This window comes from Mustela nigripes, chromosome 1 (assembly GCF_022355385.1).
Source record: "Mustela nigripes isolate SB6536 chromosome 1, MUSNIG.SB6536, whole genome shotgun sequence".
Lineage (NCBI taxonomy): Eukaryota > Metazoa > Chordata > Mammalia > Carnivora > Mustelidae > Mustela > Mustela nigripes.
The window spans coordinates 4,388,738-4,405,934 of NC_081557.1; the positions used below are offsets into that span (position 1 = coordinate 4,388,738).

At 43.3% G+C, this 17,197-nt stretch overlaps 1 protein-coding gene across 12 annotated transcripts in view; it reads right to left on the minus strand.

The window, feature by feature from the left end:
- Positions 1-17,197, minus strand: part of PPP6R3 (protein phosphatase 6 regulatory subunit 3) — a 139,728-nt gene that overhangs the window by 95,068 nt on the left and 27,463 nt on the right. The gene's annotated exons all lie outside the window — the stretch shown is intronic.

Below are 17,197 nucleotides of genomic sequence, written 5' to 3' on the forward strand. Positions count from 1 at the left end.
GGAAGGCAGTGGCTTCACCCACTGAGCCACCCAGGTGCCCCGTCAATGATATTCTTAATCAACATAGGGCTGACTGTAACGGCACCACACTTTAAAATGCTAAACCAAATTTTAAAAGTAGCTGAGTTAGTCCCCATATAATACCTCTAAACACCATAAATTTCACCAGGAAATGTAAGCAGAATATTGAGGTCACTGAAGTACTAACGACAGCCTAACTCTGTCTTTAGGGACACCTGTGTGGCTCACTGGGTTAAGCGGCTGCCTTCGGCTGTTCGGCTGGGGTCATGATCCCAGGGTCCAGGGACTGAGCCTCCTCTAGAGCTTCCTGCTCAGTGGGCAGTCTGCTTCTCCCTCTCCTTCTGCCCCTCCCCCTGCTATGGGCTTTCGCTTGCTCTCTATAAAATAAAATAAATAAAATAAATTGTCTCTACTGTTAATTAATCAAACGCTGCACATGAAAGGATTATAAGCCATCTTCAAGGCACTTCACTGATAACACTGCACTGAAAACAACAAAATCCTAAACTACAGACAATATGCTAATTAAAAATCCTAGAAGAATGCAGTCTACATGACATCTCAAAACATATGCTGTATATTGCTGCGTTTCTTCCATAAACTCACTACACTCAAGTCAATGTTTTCCAACAAATAAGGTAATAAATAGAAACAATGCTGACTGCTGACTACTTGTTAAAACAAAATGAACCAACCAAAACAGTAACAAACCCAGGTCAAGAAAAGATTATTTAATTCTAAACACTTTACCAGTCAAATGCTTTCTGAACATACACTTGAAAAAATGTAATTGATCATCTGAATTTTTGCTTTAAATTATGAGAGACCATGTGCCACCACCGTGATACTACAATCCTCATACAAGACCAGGTTAACATGTCATTGTAAAAAGTACATCACTAAATGTTGGAGGTATCTTGAGCCCCATCCCAACTGTTCTGAGTGCTCAGGGTTCCAGATCCTTTTAAGAATCTGATGACTTTACATGCTCCACAAAAAACACATTTACGGCGCGCACAACACACAAAGTTTAGCATTTAAATTTGAGTGGTTGTAGGATCATCAAAGACAATCTGCAATTGTTTCTTCTAATAGCCAAGACCACCCACTGCCCCCACTTGTAGGTGGGACTCAGGCTCCCAGCAGAGTTGCAGCGACCTGCTGGCCTCACCAAGCCGCACGCTCCCATCTGGGGAAGCCAAAAGACAAAAGTTATCAAATGTGCTCACAGTTTATGAATATGGGCGCTCATTACATAGTAATAAGTGTGCCGAGACTTAATCTACTTTTCTGGAGTAGGGACTCTGTGTAATTGCTCATACTTTATCCATTTAGACTACTTAAGGAAAAGTGAGGCCTATAATACCGATTGTAAAAAATATGGTAATTCTAAAGTGTGAGAATATAAGAAACAAGACCAAACAAAGGAAAATAGATTGCAACGGTGTCCGAGTGCAGTAGTGGGACTCCGGAGTCGCGAGTGTATACTGAATACCCCCTGAAAACCTCCAGGTCTACAGTGAAAAGACTACTCGGGGTGCTTTGACTTGTTTTTTAAAGACACAATACACAAGGACCAGGAGAAGGCAACAAAACTGGACGTGCTACAATGGAGCAAAAGGAGTACTGGCTGAAAAAGTTATTCAAGTTACTCACCGAACACGCAGCTCCCTGATATCCCCACCCTCTTGCCCCGAGCCGGCCCAGCCCATGCCATGCCCCTCGCGGTGAAGCACACTGGGAGGGCCCAGGTCAGCACAGCTGGGGACAGCCTGCCACCTCAACGGACGGGCTGTGCGAACTGCAGGGTAAGCGCTGAGACAGGCACACCCCACTGCTGGCTCAGCTCCAGCCGGACTCTCCTCCCAGGCTGACGATCCCAGCCAGGCCTAAGACAGGAATGTCTCCTGTCTTCAGAGTGAGCTAAATAACCTTTTGAAAAAAGAACCTGAAAATACTGATATCGGGGACTTCCCAACCAAAGAAGCACTGCTAGTCACTGTGCTGGAAAATTCAGAGCCAATGAGCCCCTCCCATGATGGGAGCCTCCAATCTACCACTCTGAAAAACTAGTATTTGAAAAAAAAAAAAAAAAAAAAAAACAACTTTTCATCACAACTTTGCTCAACAGCTACAAGAGCAATACAAGAAGCTCCCACTAAGCCTTCCCCTCAGCTCACAACAGATCGCTGTGTCACTTTTGCTCGGGTACCCCCCCTCTCCACCAACACCCCCTTCACAAAGACCCCAAACGTGAGAGCTACTGCAGATGACTGACCTTTCTGCCAAATGGTTCAGCACGTATTTCCTAAAAACAAGGACACTAATTCACACAGCCACAGTACACCTATCAAAGGAATTTAACACAGTACTTGTTGGATTAAATACTTCATATTCCAATTCTGCCAAATGTTCTGTAATGTCCTTCGTGGCAAACCTCCCTCACCGTCATTCAGGATCCTGTGCCCCATCTCCTTTATTTCCTTCTATCCAAAAAAGTTCTGCATCATTTCTTTGTCTTTCCTTGCACTGACATTTTTGAGGAATACTGGCTATGCATTTCTGGTAGGAATAAATGAGGTTTCGCTGTTCCTAGACTGTAACATTAAGAGGACAGCATGTGTCCTATTACTGGTAAGCGTTCTGACCACTGGGTTAAGATGGTATGTGCTGTATTTCTCCACCATAAAATAACCATTTTTCCCTGAGTAATCAATGAGTAAATAACCTGTGGCAAGATATTTTGAGATTATGTTTCTTAAAACATTCACTCAGTAGTTTTACTACCCACTGACAATCTCTGTCTGAATCAACTGTTCTCTGATGGTTATTAAGTGATTTTTTGTGTGTGTAAGTCTACAGTTCCTTCCTCCATTAGATGACATTCTAATTTTAGTAAGGTATGCCCCTTTCTTCCCACTCATCCTTTAATTCCTTAACATATGGACTCACAGATTCTTATTAATACCATTATCGACTGATGCTCAAGCGGTCCCACATTCGGCCAGCGACAGTCCCTTCAAGCAGACTCCCATGTGCTTTTCATACTTTTTGAGCACTTCCCTATTTCCTGGCATAAAAACATGTTCCAGATTCATCCTGAACATTCTCTGCCCCAGCTCTGAAATCATCCATTTCTCCAAGGAGCCTCACTTCTTTCAGTGGAGAATGTGATGTAGAAATGAAGATCTAAGAGCCAAGGAGGTCCACGGACAGCAGAGAAAGCTGGGAGAGATGATAATTTCATACAATTCAACTGTATGTACTGTGGGTACATATCCCTGACTTTTATATATGAAGGAAAACCCAAGATCACCCGATATCTTAGGAAAGCCACTATCATCAAAAGTCAAGGGCAAAACAAATAGAAAAGTACAAGCTGGAGGAAAGATTTACCTCCTACACAACTGATTCAGAGAAGACGCAGAGGAGAGGCTGTGCTGCACTGCCACAGAGGCAGAACTGCAAAGAACACAAAAGAGAACAAGGGACCAGGAGAGAGGCAAGAAGAACCCCTGGGATCCAAGGAGACAACCGTGTCCCACCAGGGAAGGAGAACCAGCCAGACTGGAGCAGGAAAGAACTCTTCAGAAAGATAAGGCTGAGAGAATACCAGAATACCTAAACATCGAACTGGCTAAAAGTCTGAGGCTAAAGTGGTTAATGTTTTTTTTTAAAGCCATGGGGCAGGCACATAGCTGGCTCAGTCAGGGGAGTATGTGACGCTTGATCTCAGGGTCAGAGTTCGAGCCCCACGCTGGGTCTAGAGATGACTCCAACAAATACATAAAATTTTTGTGAAAAGTAATATACTTCCAGGGAAAACCAAGTTATTTAGGAAAAGTATCTGTAATTCACCACTTAACATATAAATAGCATACAGCGTCATAATGATTAAACTAAATACTGATTTAACCCCAACTGCGGTGAAATTATCTTGGAAAGATGGGGAAGTGAGAACGGGAGAGGGGAGAACAGAGAGCTAATCCCGACCTTCTACAGCTTTTCACAACAGGAAATCAGTAGGTACGCTTAAAACTTCAAATAAATAAACAAACAGATAAATAAATAATGAGCATACAAGCACGCAAGCATGAACTTTCAAACATGCTCTTCAGGGACGCCTGGGTGGCTCAGTTGGTGAGGCAGCTCAGGTCATGATCCTGGAGTCCTGGGATCCAGTCCCGCATTGGGCTCCCTGCTCGACGGAGAATCTGCTTCTCCCTCTGACCCTCCCACTTCTCATGCTCACTCTCTCTCTCTCTCTCAAATAAATAAATAAAATCTTTAAAAAAAAAAAAAAAATGCTCGGGGCACCTGGGTGGCTCAGTGGGTTAAGCCTCTGCCGTCGGCTCAGGTCATGATCTCAGGATTCTGGGATCGAGTCCCACATTGGGCTCTCTGCTCAGCAGGGAGCCTGCTTCCTCCTCGCTCTCTGCCTGCCTCTCTGCCTACTTCTGATCTCTATCTGTCAAATAAATAAAATCTTTTTAAAAAATTAAAAAATAAAAAATAAAAATAAAAAAAAATTTAAAATGCTCTTCAGATACAGGGAGGTAAATATATGTATTTTTTAGTGGGCTAAAAATGGAGTTCAAAGAATTACAGGAGCCTTTGGGAAAAGAGGACGGGGAGGCTACAGGAGGCTGCTTCTCCCAGCCTACGGCTCGAACTCGCTGACTCTTAAGTATAGACGTGAAACACTCCGACAAAATGATTTCTTTAAGAATGCTAAACTGGGAAAAGGAATGACGCGTTGAGACCAGGCAGCCGTAACAGCAAGGCGCCAGCTCGGGCCGGACTCTTCTAGCCTGCGCGTCCAGCCATCTCCTCATCTATGAAATCGAGAGTTGGGCTACTTCATTCACTCTAGAGTCTTCCTGTCTCAGTAATTTATGACTCTAACATAAAAACAAAGTAATCTAGGCCTTAAATACGGTGCCAGTGGCTACAGGCATGAGTTGATTAAATTCCAGAAAGCAGGACTGGGTGAAAAAATAAATGGGGAGACGAGTAAAATGGGGGGGGGGGCTTAAAGCCCCGGGGTACGGAGCGGCTGCTGACGGTGAGGGAGGCGTGAGACCTGCCCGCACTGTTTAGGGAATGAAGACAAAAGAGTTCCTGATCCCAGCCTGGAAAGAATATCAACAGCATCCAAACAAGCGACGACAGGAGACCATGGCGGGGAAAGCTAAGTACGCCAAAGAGAGGTGTTTCCTTTGCAAGTTAAAATGTACAGATGATGGCGGAACCCATGAGGATGAGGAAAGGTGGTTCCCTCAAAAGAGAGGAGCCTCCCCAGGTAGTTAACTTGTAGGAAACCCTGAGTTTCACATAATAAGAAAAGGGCCTGGCCAGAGAGCAGAGTGTTACATGAGTGGGAGCACCACCGCAGTGTGTGGAGCTAAAGGAGGAAAAGCAGGGATTTGCTAGTAAATAATGTAACGGGAACTCGAGCAGGTGATGTCCCAGTCCATTCAGGCCACTGTCACAGAATACCGTGCTGGCGGCTTATAAACAAGAGAAATTTCTCACAGTTCTAGAGACCGGGAAAGTCCAAGATCACAGCATTTGCAGATTCAGTGTGTGGCAAGGACCTGCTTCCTAGTTCACTGACAACTGTCTTTTTGTTGTGTACTCATGTGACAGGAAGGGGACAGCAAATCTCTAGGGTCTCTTGTATATCGCATTCACAAAGGTGCCAGCCTCATGGTCTAATAATCACCTCCCAAAGGTCGTCCCCCACCAACACCGTCACACTGATGAAGTGTGAAGATTCGTTTTCAACATGCAAATCTTGAGGGACACACACACTCAGTAAGAGCTGGCGTCATTACATTCATTATTCCCTCCGAGGAGATGGATCCTCTGGGACCCCTTCTAAAAGGGAAATCAAGATTTTAAAAAGAGCTTTTTTAAAAATTTTTTTTTAAGATTTTATTTTTATTTATTTGACAGAGAGAGATCACAAGCAGGCAGAGAGGCAGGCAGAGAGAGAGAGGAAGGGAAGCAGGCTCCCTGCTGAGCAGAGAGCCCGATGCGGGGCTCGATCCCAGGACCCTGAGATCATGACCTGAGCCGAAGGCAGCGGCTTAACCCACTGAGCCACCCAGGCACCTCTTTGATTTTTTATACATTTTTATGTTTTATATTTTTACACACTTTTATATTTATTTTTGCCAACAATTCCTTATAGGAGTTACATTTTCTTCAATAGCCATACAATCCAATCCTACCACCAAACATCTCCACTTTCAATACTCTGACCAAGGCCAATAAGGAAAAAGCAAGAACAATGTAACTATAAAAATATCAGTCAGAAATGAGGACTGGTTTAGTCTAAAACAGTGAAAAAACAGATTCTCAACAGTATCTAAATATGTACTTGCTTAGTCACAGAATTTGAGAACAGCACGAGTGAACATCTACCCTTACAAATCCTGTGCTGTTATACAAGAGCTTTCGATCCTCGCAGGTATTAATTCCTATTTTATAGTTGAGGATAATAAGAAAGAACTTACTCCACATAAACCTTATGTAAACCTTATGTGGTGGTAGTGTTGTTTTTAACTCATCTTAGGAAAAAAGGCAAAGAAAATCTCTCTGTGCTGTCATGTTGATTCCAAGATATTTATTCCTCACTGAGGCAAATTCACAAGAGGAAGCCATAGCTCTTACAGAACATGCAAGAAAGCATGTTCTCCTGTATCACACACCAAGCACGAACAATAAACATCCTCTCAATTACAAACAGGTGATACACCCTAAAGCCTGAACACATAAAAGCAAGGAACTCTACTTCTGCCTAACGTCAGGAAGCCCTCAGGTAGAGCCCTCAATGAGAGCAGCATTTAACACGGATCCTGACCCCGTTTCTGCAAGTGCGCTCGTTCATGTTCTCCCAAACATCCACGTCCAAAGAGATAGACTATAAAGAGATGGGAAATCAATCCACCTCTCTGAGGTCTTATTCACCATTTTATCCTCATCGCCCAGCACACTATGAATAATTTATAAAGTCCACAAAAATTTGAATATAAAAATCATCCAAAATGAGCACATAACTCATAATTGGGAGGAAAAAAAACCTAAATAAATACTTTGGATGACTTCAAGGCATCTTTCAACAAAAATTTAAACATATATTTGCATGTAAATATTTATATTTAAATACACATATCCACACACATAACTCAGCTGATTTCAGAAACACTAATGATTTTAATACAAGCCATGGCAAGAACGCCAAGACTTCTAAAACATTAATCAAAAATCACTATAGTGGGGGAAAAAAAAATCACTATACCGGACACCTGGTTCAGTTGGTGAAGCATCTGCCTCAGCTCAGGTCATGATCCCAGGGTCCTGGGATCAAGTATATCAGGGTCCTTGAGCAGCAGGGAGACTGCTACTCCCTTCCCCTACTTGTGTGTGCGCTCTTGGGCCTGCGCACGCACACTCGCGCTCGCTCTCTCTCGCTCTCTCTCTCTCTCAGACAAATAATCTTTAAAAAGAAAACTATACCAAGAATGCAAAAAAAAAAAAAAAAGACTTTATTAAAGTATAAAGCATCCAAGGTAAATCCATAGTACCACTTTTTAAAAACAAAAATCACATGTGAAAAGTACTTTAGGTAAAAATTCTGGCCCCTGACTGGATCACACCACAGTCTGGCTACGCACCCTCATGGGCACCCAAATCTCTGCAGTCATGCATGAAGCCAACCCAATCTAACTTGCTATTAAAATGATGCCAAGTCAATAAAATTAGCACCCAAAGTACAGCCCAGAGAACCAACTTAGCCTGTTACAACAGTGCGGAGATGCAGAGCCATGGTACAGAAGAGCACACAATCCCAACTGCCAGCTGTATTTAACTGGCTCAGCCATGATAAACGATCAAGTTATATTTGATGCAAAAGTTGAAATTTCGGGGCACCTGGGTGGCTCAGAGGGTTAAGCCTCTGCTTTCAGCTCGGGTCATAATCCCAGGCTCCTGGGATAGAGCCCCGCATCAGGCCCTATGCTCCACAGGGACCCTGCTTCCCTTCCTCTCTCTCTGCTGCCTCTCTGCCTACTTGTGATCTCTGTCTGCCAAATAAATAAATAAAATCTTAAAAAAAAAAAAAAAAAAAGGCGGAAATTTCCATAATCCAGATTATAACTGCAAGAAATACATCAAAACTTTTTATAGGGAACCCTGGTAACCAAGTGATTAGTAAGTGAAAGAAAAGTTCAGAGACTGAAAAGTGGGCTAAACACCCTGAAAGTGAAAGAATTTGTCCACTGAAAACTCAACCCAAGAATGGGATTTTCACTGGCAAAACAAGAAACAGAAAAAGAAATAATAAAGAAAAGATCTTCAAAAAGATTCTTGATTACTTTCCTAAAGAACAGACTTAGTATGAACCAAGAAAAGGCCACAACCAGCTATAACCAGCTATAACCCCATCAAAAGCTCCAAGAGAACATTTCTCCTCCTAGCTTTGAACAAAAGCCTAATTTCTAGTTGGCCATTCTAATCCTACTCATAAGCCTTGGTTTCTACCACAATGCTTCTGCAGTTCTCAAAACAATTGTTTTTAAAAAGGTTACGAGCAAGGCGCCTGGGTGGCTCAGTCCAGTTAAGCATCTGACGCTTAATCTCAGCTCAGTCTTGATCTCAGGGTCCTGAGTTCAAGTTCCACTCTGGGCTCCAGGCTGGGTATGGAGCCTACTGTAAAAAAAAGGTAAGTGCCCCAGAACTGTGCTGTCCAATACAGTAACTACCAGTCACACATAGCTATTAAGTACCTGGAATGTGGCTTGTAAGACTAAAAAACCAAATCTTCAATTTTGTTTTAATTTAAATAGCCACACTGAGGATGGATAATGAATATTATTATACAAAGCTCTACCGGACATCACTGCTCTGACTCACCTTAGAATCAAAGTACAGAATAACTCTTTATGGTCTATAATCTTGCATGAGTAAGTTCTCATCTCCAGGCAACTTTCTCAACAACAAAATAAATGTTAAGGGGGAAAAAAAAAAGAAGTTCAGCTAGATTGTCTCTGTGACTGTAAATAATTTAGGGCTGCATGTGAACTATCTTCATTAGAAATGTGGCAACGTAATGACAACCATACCTCCCTCAAAATCACAGCAGGTTACTCCCACTGGAAGAGGCACACTGCCACACCGCCCCCTACACACCACCAAACTTGAGGGCGAAGACTTCAAGAGAAGACAGATTCAGTTCAGTGAACTTCTGAGCAAGTAATTCATCCCTCTAAACTTATTCTCTTATCTGTAAAAGGAGAGGATTAGACTAAATTATCACTTAACATGCTTTAAATCCTAAATTTCTTGAAATACAAAATACAAGTGAAACCAGGAGATGAAGAAAAAGAAATCGATGAATAACCACAGTCTCAAACGCTTAAGAAATTAAGTAAATTTAACCAAGGTCTTAAAGTATAGAGTCCTGTGTATCCATGTATTCTGCTAGGAAACTGATTTGTCTCTTCAGGTGTGCCTGGTTTTCCATTTTGCTTTTTTTTTTTTTTTTAAAGATTTTATTTATTTATTTGACAGAGAGAGAGAGACAGTGATAGAAGGAACACAAGCAGGGGAAGCCGGAAAAGCAGGCTTCCCGCTGCAGGGAGCCCGATGTGGGGGGCAATCCCAAGACCCCAGGATCATGATAAGCCAAAGGCAGATGCTTAACAACTGAGCCTCCCAGGCGCCCTCTGTTTTGCTTTAAGTCTGCACGTGAACACAATCTGCGAAGAATGCCAGAGTGCAGAGAGGTCAATGGAACACAGAGCTCGCAAAGGTTTGTACTATCTCTTTCCCCCATAAAAAGTGGACCAAGAAAGCCTTCTTCCTACATCGGACTGTGTAATCCCCATGGCTACATTCAGGGCTTTCCAACATTACCATATGCTTGCTTTGTCAGTGACCCACACCAAGTACAAGTACAATGTAATGCCCTTTGACAGCAGCTGTGGTTATTGTCAGGTGCTGTAAACTGGAATGTGAATTCATCCCCAAAGCTTGTGACAGACACCACACCCACCTTTCCTGGGGGTACATACATAAAACAGGACAGGGTCCTTGGAAAAGAATCCTAACAGGTATCCAGAGAACAGAATTTAGATTAACAACTTATGTGAAATGTGTTAAGAGGCAGAAGATCAAGGGAGAATGAAAAGCTTAACATAGTTATTTAAAGACACATTTACAAATACCTTCTGTGGCCCATACCAGACCTAACATTTTTGTCTGTCTTTCAACACAGAGAAAATCACTTTCAGAGAGTTTGATTTATTTACAACATGGAAGGAAAAAAACAAAAATAAATTCAGCTTTCTTGCAGAAAAAAATGTTTTACCCGACACAGACTTTCCTTTGCATTACAGCTGATTTAACTAGGCCACCACTGATGACCAGTTCGTTTTCATTTTTTACTATTACAAACAAATGCCAGATTTCTTTAGAGTGGAACTGTCGGGTCAAGTGTGCATTTCTAATTAGAACATACTGGCAGGGGGCACCTGGAGGGCTCAGTGGGTTAAGCCTCTGCCTTTGGCTCAGGTCATGATCCCAGGGTCCTGGGATGGAGCCCAGCAGCAGGCTCTCTGCTCAGTGGGGAGCCTGCTTCCCTTCCTCTCTCTGCCTGCCTCTCTGCCTACCTACTTGTGATCTCTGTCAAATAAATAAAATCTTAAAAAAAAAAAAAAAAAAAAAAAGAATAAGAAGAAGACCATACTGGCAGGCAAATGGCTCTCCAAGGAGGTCATACCTACCCAGACTCCCACAAGCAACGAGGGAACGCCGTTACTCCACACCCGTGTCCTTAATGGTTTTCTCTTCTGAGCACTGTTCAGGTGTTTGAGAGCCATTTAACACTTCACTTTTCTGCCAACTAGCTGTTTATATCCTTTGTCCATTTTTCTATTGGGCTGGTCTTCTCAATGATTTGTAGTGGTTATTTCAAAGTAAGAAAATGAGCCCTTTGTCTGAAAGCGTTCCCCCGTCAACTCACTCCAGTCTGGTGTCTATCTGCACCACTCAACCGAAACTGCTCTTTCGAGTTACCAGTGACCTCCAGTTGGGGCCAAAGCCAGATGGAACTCCTTCTGTCCTCATCTTACCCTCACACGCAGCAGCTCTCGATACAGCTGACCAGCAGACCCTCCTGATTAGAACATTCTTTTCAGGGGCGCCTGGGTGGCTCAGTGGGTTAAGCCGCTGCCTTCGGCTCAGGTCATGATCTCAGGGTCCTGGGATCGAGTCCCGCATGGGCTCTCTGCTCAGCAGGGAGCCTGCTTCCTCCTCTCTCTCTGCCTGCTTCTCTGCCTACTTGTGATCTCTGTCTGTCAAATAAATAAATAAAATCTTTAAAAAAAAAAAAAAAAAAAAGAACATTCTTTTCACTTGGCTTCTTTGGTATCATAGGCCCCTGTTTCCTCACTGGCTCTTTTGTCTCCTCCACTGGAGGTTTCCTCCTCTCCTTTCTCCCCTACTGCACCCCTACTAAGGTAGAGGCTGATGCAGGGCTCAGACAGTGGGCACTACCTAGTACAATCTCCAGAGCTGACCACATTAGCTGGGGTGTCAACTCACACTTGTTCCATTCACGCTGTTGCCCAAGCAACAGAAACAAAACCCAGGAGACTTAAATAAAAGAAACTTCTGTTGAATAAATGGAGCCATTTTAGTGGGTTTTAAAAATAGCTCAAGGGGCAACTGGGTGGCTCAGTGGGTTAAAGCCTCTGCCTTTGGCTCAGGTCATGATCCCGGGGTCCTGGGATCGAGCCAGGCTCTCTGCTCAGCAGGGAGCCGGTCCCCCCTCCACCACCGCCGCTTGCCTCTCTGCCTACTTGTGATCTCTGTCTGTTAAATAAATAAGTAAAATCTTAAAAAAAAAAAAAAAAAAAAAGCTCTATAGGGGCGCTCAGGTGGCTCAGTGGGTTAAGCCTCTGCCTTCAGCTTGGGTCATGATCTCAGGGTCCTGGGATCAAGCCCCAAATCGGGCTCTCTGCTCAGTGGGGAGCCTGCTTCTCTCTCTCTCTCTCTCTCTCTCTCTGCCTGCTGCTCTGCCTACTTATGATCTCTCTGTGTCAAATAAATAAATAAAATCTTTTTAAAAAATTTCTCTATAAATACAGTTGAGATACAAATTTATAAAACCAAAAGACCATCTCTGCCCTTCAAAGATAGGCACCCAACTGCTAGCAGACCTTTCCCCTTGAATGTGCCACAAGCGCTTCAAATGGAGAATCTCCAAAACAAAGCTTTTCTTCGTCCATCATACAGCAACACTGACCACCAAGCGACTGCTCCGGGTCTCGGAAAAGGCACACCCCAGTTGTGGCAGATGGAGCTTAGAAACTGCCCTGGCTCCTCCTTTCCCTCCCAATGCAATTCGTCCAGTTCCACCTTCTGAGTGTCCCCCTCCTCCGTTTTCTGCCACCACCCAGAGAGCAGAAACACCTTCTGAGCCCATCTCTGTGTGTCTCCTCTTGCCCTCTAAGTCACTGTTTACTTGGGTTCCTAGTCAGTGTCCCCTGCTACTCTATGTGAGCTATGACCATAATAATTCTGATTGATCTGGTCCACTGCAGCAGCCACATAAGGCTTCTGAGCACTTGAAACGTAGAGTGTGCTGTAAGTGGAAAATACACACTTGATTTCAAAGGTTTAGTACAAAAAACAGAAGCGAAAATAACATAAGTGAAAAACTCACTAAAATTTGTATACAGCACCTGAGTGGCTCACCAGCTGGGCGTCTGACTCTTGACTTTGGATCAGGTCATGATCTCAGGGTGACAGGATCAAACCCCACATCGGGATCTACGCTTGGCAGGAATGCAGCTTGATTCTCTCCCTAGGCCTGCCACCCCCACAAACCCACTTGCACGTATCCGCTCTCTATTAAATGGTCTTTTCAAAAAGTAATAATTTTTATATTGATTACCTGTAGAAAAATTTAAGATTACGTATGTAGCTTGATTATATCCCTTATTGAGACATTGTCCTGGGCGTTTCACCAAAAGCACCAGCACCATGGCCTTTTTTTTTTTTTTTTTTTTTTTTTAAGTAGTCTCCACACCCAACATGGGCTTGAGATCTCATTCAGGATGTCCTGAGCTGAGATCAAGAGTCAGAGGCTTAACCAACTGAACCACCCAGGTGCCCCTTTGGCCATCTTTTTAAACCACATATGACTAAAGCATGAAAAGTGCTGGGCCTGGCCTGGGGCTGGCACCGACATATTTACTGAATGAATTATGGTCAAGAATCAGTATCATCAGTGTGTGCTCACTTAAAAACAAAACACTAAAAATGTAATTACATTTTTCTCGAAGTTGGATGACAATTTTAAAATACATCTGGTATGAAGAAAATTTTCTACATTTAAACTGTAGACACACATGCATCTTAAATAACCTACTTCTTTAATGTTCATTCTAATCACATTGTCGTTAATTTCTTTAATTTCTCATGGCTAAAATTTCTGTCAGAAGAGAAAGACAGAGACTGGGGAAGACTGGAAATTCAAATTTGCCTAAAAATAACTTAAGATTCTGACTCATCAACTCTTAAAACACTGGTCATTACAACTCAAAAAAATTAGTCACAAGAGAAGGAAAGTTAGTGGACAGTACAAAGAGAAAAAAGCAAGTAGAGGATAAACACGGAAAGTCTAAGTAATGAGAGTTGGACCTCGTTTTGGTACGCCCCGCAACATTATTAAATAACCAGAGAGGGTGTGATATACACTCAAGATGACAAGGCGTACAGTCAACATGTTGTCATTCCACAGCAAACCCAGAAAATGCACTCTCACATGACCTCACGAACACAGAAACTGAAGGAACAGAATGCACAGTCCAAAATAATCCTTACATTTTAAGTATAAAACAGCTCTAACCTGAATGAATTTCAATATGATTTAGGCTGGAAGCCCTTTAAGAATTTCAATACACGTCTTCATTCAGCCTCCAGACACCCATCCTAACCAAAGCAGCACGAGCAGTGAGAGTCCGACACAGTTTACCCCTCCCACAGAGAAATTTACAGCTACCTGCTAACAGCACAGAGAAAACAGTGGGACACCACGGAACAACCCAGCTCTTCCACACACAGAACGCAGGAAGGAAAAAGAGTGGTGAGTGGGGAATCGATCGATTCTTTGAACGTGGTAGACTGGATCTGCCTTCAGCTCGGGTCACGATCCCAGAGTCCGGGCAGGAAGCCACTGCTTCTCCCTCTCGCTCTGCCCCTCCTCCCCTGCTCTTTCGCTGTCTCTCTCTCTCTCAAATAAATAAATAGACAAAATCTTTAAGAAAAATAAACTGGCAGACCCTTTTTGGATCCTGATTTGCCAAAATTAGAAAACTGTACAAAAAAATTGTAATATTTCAGAGAGTTGGAATTTTCACTCTAATTGGGTACTGGATAATACTAAGCAATTGCTGTGTGGGTTTTGTTGTTTTTAAGATACAAGAGTTTTGTGGTTACCTCATGCTTAAACAAAAAAAGTTAATCTCTGAAAAAACTGTGTGTGTGTGTATACTGACATTCGTACAGAAAAAAATAATTATTTGGGGGATTTCCTTGGAAGTAATATGGGAAGAGCTAACCAGAAAGGGAAAAGTAATACAGTAGATGCATTCCTAACAACTTCTCTTCAAACACCACAATGCAGGTGGAGACATTCAGCAAACTTAGAGCTCCTGAAAACCTCATATCCAAAATGAAAGAAATCTTACCAAGCATCATGTATGAAAATACGTCCTGAGAAGAGGACGTGGAGGATCCCCAACAAAGGCCCACAGGAAAAGGAACTGTGGCCTGCCACCAACAGCCAGGACGAAGCTGCCATGTGTGTGAGTGAGCCTCCTTGGGAAGGGTCCCCCCACTGCAGTCAAGCCTTCAGAGAAGGCCTCCCACAGAAGCTGCGATAGAAAAGGGTTTTTGCTGTTATGAGCCACTACAAGTTTAGGGATAATTTATTATGCAACAACACAGAGCTAACAGGATAAGAAAAACAAATAACGCCACAGAAAAAAGAACAGAAGACTTTAAAATATATTCTTCTTAATAAAGGGGGAAAAGGACACCCAAATGACAAATAAAAAAGAAAAGGGGGCATCTGGGTGACTCAGTTAAGCGTCGCCTTTGGCTCTGGTCATGATCCCGGCATCCTGGGATCGAGCCCCACATCGGGCTCCCTGCTCAGCGGGAAGCCTGCTTCCCCCTCCCACTCCCCCTGCTTGTGTTCTCTCACTGCAGCTCTGTCAAATAAATAAACAAAATCTTTAAAAAAATAAAAATAAAAATAAAAAAGCCTGAAATGGTGCTTGACTTCACTAGCGCAAATTAAAACCGCCATAAGGTACCACGGCGCAGCTGGGACTGTGGCTACAACGAGAAGCACGGGAAACGCAAGCTACTGCAGACGACCAGGAGGGAGCGAAGTCCGACACACTCGGCTGGTGGAACTCCTTGAGGGCATACCAAAGCCAAATGAGTGCCTGCCTCTAGGAGCTAGCGATTTTACTCCCAGATATATTCCCAACAGCAATACATATGTATGTCCACCAAAAACCCACATTTCAAATGTTCGGAGCAGCCCTATTGGTGACAGCCCTTTTCCACCCCCAACAGAGGAATCTCATACAACGAAATTTCATACGGCAACAGGAACAGACAACTGCACTCGAGGACAGATAATCCCACGCATGATGCGGAGAGAAAGAACTCACACAAGCTAACATCCTCTAAGAGCCCACCTATTTAAGGAACAAAACTGGGCGAACTCAGCAGTTCACGGAGATGTTCAGGATACTGGGAGGGTATGAAACGGAAGCAGATGAAGGGGGGTATCCGGGTGGATTTCAGCTCGGGAAACTTTTTACAGTCTGAGTCTACTCTGTACTTCTGTTACAACTCAACAGAGCCAAGGCAAACAGGCTGGTCACAAAAGACGATATATTCTATGATTCCATTTATGTGAAATGTCCAGAGTAGACCAACCCGTAGAGACCAAAGTACATCAGTGGTCGCAGAGACTAGGGGATGGGAGATTATGGGAGTGAGTGCTGACAAGCACGGGGTCTCTTTGCCGATCAACATGGTCATCTCAAGCTCCCCCTAAGCCACGTCAGATGAGGGATTAATATTTATTTTTATAAATAAATAATACTTACTTTTCAAAATGGTATCATCATTTATTTACTTGACAGAGAGCAATCACAAGCAGGCAGAGAGACAGGTGAAGGTGGGAAGCAGGCTCTCTGCTGAGCAGAGCCTGATGCAGGGCTTGACCCCAGGACCCTGAGACCATGACCTGAGTTGAAGGCAGAGGTTTAACCCACTGAACCACCCTGGGATTAATATTTCTTAAATAAAAAGTATGGGGTTTCTTCTTCCAGTAATGAAAATAATCGGGACAGGACTGTAGTGATGATATAGCTATACACACTGTGATATACTAAAAAAAAAAAAAAAAAAAAAAAAATCAACAGTATCCTTAAGCGTGTGAACTGTGTATGTGTGTTATGTCTCAATAAAGTGGTTGTTAAGATACAATATGTATCTGCAAAGAAAGGTGAAAGGAAAGTTTGTTTTTAAAAAAACACAGCACAATCTCCACTTTACCAAATGTATTCCCGTGCGTTCTCATCTGAACCTAACAACCTTCCATGAGAAGCTGCATCACTGTCTACAAGCAGGTGATGTGAGGTGTGAGCCAGTGAGTGGCTGACTGAGGCCACAGACTGAGGAAGCGGCTAGGCCAGGGACTTGGAAACACCCGCGGTTCCCCCATCGTGCCGCCTCCCGGACTGCTGCTGGTGAAGCTTAGACCACACGGGAACTACCGCCCTTGCGGACGGTCTAACGGGATCCAAGTGGTTCTTAAACTCGAGCAGGGCACTTCGCAGGCACACCAAAACTTTGGTGAATAAATCATATTCGTTTCTCGAAACTCCATTTATAATGGAAAGTACTAACACGAAGAAATTAAGTAACCCAACCATGATTACACTATAGTAAACTCACCGGATATGAATGTGTTTGGGGCCTATGATAAGCGTATTTCTCAACGACAGAGGTGGGACACCCACAGCACAGAGCCTAGAGAGCAACAATGACGGAAAGCACAGGAATTAAAAAGAAACAG